This window comes from Formica exsecta, unplaced genomic scaffold, assembly GCF_003651465.1.
Source record: "Formica exsecta isolate Colony F162 unplaced genomic scaffold, ASM365146v1 scaffold72, whole genome shotgun sequence".
NCBI classification, from domain to species: domain Eukaryota; kingdom Metazoa; phylum Arthropoda; class Insecta; order Hymenoptera; family Formicidae; genus Formica; species Formica exsecta.
The window spans coordinates 6,015,475-6,019,950 of NW_021853485.1; positions in this window are offsets into that span (position 1 = coordinate 6,015,475).

Genomic DNA, 4,476 nt, shown 5'->3' on the forward strand with positions numbered 1-4,476 from the left:
GGCTCGCGTTTTAAAAGAGCTTACCACCGAGCATTCAATAAAGAGGCCGCAGTGCAAAAGTAAATCGTGTCACGCATATTGTGTCTGCGATTTGAATCAAAACCTTGGCCGGGCGTTTTTCCGGATGCTCAGCGGCTCATCCGTCGACATAATGAACATGGAGGATATATAATGTATTCCTGGCTTCATTAACGCGATCTTACGAGCGCGACGCGTCTGTAGAAGTAAAACGGAAAAATGCGACGAGTTGGAGAACGTGAAAGAAAAATCATGGAGTCGCGCTAACGAGTTGCTTTCATTAATATATGTTTAAAAAATGTATATTGCATTTTTCAAAAATATTAAGTTTATTGCAAATTTCGATATTACACGAGACTATAGGGTGTATGTTGTATAATAGATTTAAAATCAACGTGGAAATCATAGCGTTGTACAAAATCTAATTCCAATGTCTCCTCTTAACATTCTATTATATATTTGTTATTCCGCTTCGTGCTCAGAGCACGTTAAATCGCTTTCGCCAAGCCGCTTCCGCGGAATTAGTTCGACGCACAGCAGGCGCGTGCTGCTACTCTCTGTAACGTCTGTAAGAACAAATTTGAGCGAAGGCAACTCCCACGGCGATAGGAACGGGAATGATTCTGCAGTAGCTTATTATTAATTCCCCGATGGCGTGTCGCGACGCGCGTTGTTCTCTCTTTCTCTCCTCTCTTCTCCCTCATTGCGACCATTTGTTCTGAAATAAGAGTTGTTTTTGAAAATGCGTGGGAACGAACATCATTAAACTCATTCCCGTCGCGTTTTCAGATCTCTCGACGCGGCAGAGAGGCAGATGCCTCTCTCATCAACATCCACCAATCATAGCATTTCCATTTCTCGTCCTCCTTACCTCCTTACCACCGATGTCTCGATCTTATCTCGTAGCACCTCCGCGCCACGTCACTTTTCCCATCATGGAGGCGGGTATTTCTTACCTTGCATTGCGATTTTCCATTGCCAACCACTGCTACTGCACTCTCAACCTCGGTTCTTGATGTACGATCCTTTCCGGCCGTTGAGAATTCTCATATAACGAAGAAGCAACGTGATATTAAAAGCCCGTCATAAGTATTATGAGGGTTTGTGTTTGAAGCATCTCCTTATTTACTTGCTGGGTTCGCGCCTTTACCGGCATCTTCCTCTGCTTTCGGCTCGACGATCTCGCCTCCTTCAGATCTCGTCGTGAGGGAAACAGTGAGAAAAGACGCTCGTCTCCTTTAGACACGTAGATTAGCGTTGTTATTTTCGAGAAGGGAGAATTAAGAAATAAGATATAGAGAGAGACATGAAAAAAATTGTCGGCTGATCTTGATTAATTGTTTTAAAAGCGACTTTTTTGGTAGAGAATTAAATGAAAATCTTGTTTTTGTTAATGTCTTATTATTTCAACACTTATCTATATAAAATTTTCATTGCAACTAAAAATTTTTTTTTTTCTCTTTCTGATTAACTTTAAATTCCTCGAAGAAAATGAGATTAAAAAGAAGGCTGATAAAATTTGTGTATATGTGGGAAACATTCTGGAAAAAGATATTCGTATTTTTCATACTAGAATAAGAGCTTGTCTCATCGCTCGATTTCTTCGATCTTTATTTAATGATTAATTAACTTATCTAACACAAGAGTTTGGTAAAACTTTGTCTCCAAGCCTGTATGAAAAATTTGACACTGATCAATTTACAACATACAAACTTTTCCCATTTGATAATAGCGAGGTATATTTATTCGATCGCTCAGCGACGCGTGATGTATCGAGTTCAAAAAAGATCAGCTTTTGGCCTTTGTGGCTGCGGAATTAGTGGATTGTACGGTTGATGTACGAACACGCGCTCATAGAAAGATTGACGTAATCGAGCCAGGGCGCAGCTGCGAATAAAAAAATAATTGGAAGTTGTGACAGAGCGACGTGTTCACCTGTTCGAATTTCAAATCGACCTCCGAAAAAGAAAAAAGTTTTTGATGTCATGTTACAATCATATCGATCGAGCGGTGATTATTCGCTCGCTCCCGGCTGAAATTTATTATTCATGCCTGTAGCCTCAAGAAAGACGTGCGCCAATATAAAAAATGTACTTTTAATCCCCGCGGAATAACAGAACTTCACGGAACCAGAATTTCCTTTTAACCTGGATATATCGTATTTTTTCCGAAAAATTGAAAACTTTGATCAATGTTTGGTTACATTGTAGCAATTTGTGAAAAGCCAAAGCTGAATATCAAGCGTGTATAAAATCAAAAAAATAATTTTTTTTACTTTAAAAGTTTATATTCCTTTTTTTCTGCTCACTAAATTCGTGTATGTGTGCGGCAAAAATTAGGAATGTAAAATTGGCGCTCGAATTTTTGAGAGTTTTAGTGATGCCGGAAGCGCACGGGATTAATTCGAATATGGTAAGAGCCAAAATTACGGATTAATAAAGAGAGAAACAAAAAAATGCTATATGCGATTCTTACGGGACACGAAAGTATTTTCGCAACTGGCGCTCTCACCGAAAGATTCAGAAACTTTCCGTATCGAGGCAACAACTTCTTGGACCGCTTTAAAATGTAATTTGCACGACCAATTTAAGTCAGGTCGCCTGCTCCGTTCTTCTAAGAGCGTAACTCTTTGAAATAATTAGCAACATCTTGCGCTAGTGGAAAAGCGTGCCGGCGTGATTATATTCGCGGAAAGAGAGCGATTTACGTTGAGCGTCTCGTTAAAATGCACTCTCACCTTTTCGTCGCGTTTCGCAGGAGACAACTTTTGTCGAGCGTGTAATTAAATTTTCAGATTTGCACTGTTGGTTGGCCATCGGTTCTGTTTGCGGCCTTTATAGTGGAGTTTCGTGCCCATGAAAGGAAAGAGAGAGAAAGAGACAGAAGTTATATATTTGGCGCTCAATGAATAAAATAACGACATGACATGAACTTAAACCTTGGGGGAAAGATACAAAGACTATAATTGTTAATGTCACAAATGACGATCGTTTGTTCAGATGGCCAATGGTTATTTAAACGGTGAACAATCTGTTACATTTTATCGCATACATTTACATTTTCGTGCAATCGTACGCGGTAATTGTCCAGACATAGGCTTGTACGCGCCAACACGTTCGCAATTTTCGCATGGTTTGATTTTGTTCGTACCATTGTCATTGAACCGTGTCGAAATAGAACAGCGTAAGCTGTATGCTTTGAAATTCCATTAACAGAAATATTTATTATATTTTAGAAAGTATTGACAAAACTTTATTTCATTTTGTTCGAAATACATGTAACTATAACTATATTAAATTGTTATAAAATCAGTATATCAAATAATTTCCAATTATCTGTATAAATAAAAAATACACATTAAATTTTTAATCATGTTACGCGAAAAAGAAAAATTATATAACAATCTTTTCGTTATCTTTACCACGATGACTGAATTGGTTTTCGAGTAATTAGATTTGTATTAAGACACAATTTACTCAATTCTGAGAATGCTGTCTGTCTGTGATTTGTACTATAACGTTAGAATGCTTTCTTCGTATTCCTCGTAATCGACATTTGATATTTGAAATCGATGGAGACAGTGGATATCGCGGGTTAAACAAACGCTAGCAATCGTAGAGTATTACTGCCGAACGACAAACAAAAGTAGCTTAACGGCACTTGCCTCTAACGAGGGCATCGTCGGGATATCTCCGGACTTCTTAGGAGATACATTCGAGAGATACACTTGCCGGAAAGCAGTTGAGTGGATGCGAAGTAGTCTGGCATCGTCGACACTAGAAAAACTCCGGGTAAACTCGGGTAAAGCCCAAGCTTGCCAATCGGCCGTCGCGCATTCGACTACTTCTCGAGACAGATATTAAATGAGTAGTGTATCGAGCGAATCGAAAACGTGCCCGGAGGAGTGCGCGCTGAGCATAAATCGGAGAGGCCGCGAGAATTTATTTCGCATTCGACATTCCGGGCCGCGAATATTTCAATGCGCTAATGTTTGCGCGCACGAACGCGCACGAACGCGCGCGCACGTGGACCGGAAATATTTCACATGGCGCCGGGAATTGCATCGAGAGATTTGCACATGTTTTTCTCCCTCTCCCCTCCCCCCTCTCTTTCTCTCTCTCTCTCTCTCTTCTGTTCGGATTCTAATGAACGTTTGAGGACGAAGGAAATGAATCGCGGCGCTATTTATGTTTAAAAATTAAAATAGTTTCAGAAAACGAAGCACACTCCGTGTGTATACGCTTCCTGAGATGAGTGCTTTTCAAACGTGCAAGATGTGCATAAAATACATTTGCATGTACATACGCAAATCGCAGGAATACGCACGATTGAATTTTCCGCGTTTCTGATTTTATTTATATATGGTAATTTGCGCGCGCGCATTAAGATACTCAGACACCCCGGTGTCTATTTGTGAAATTAAAACGATGATTTTATATATATTATATATATTATATA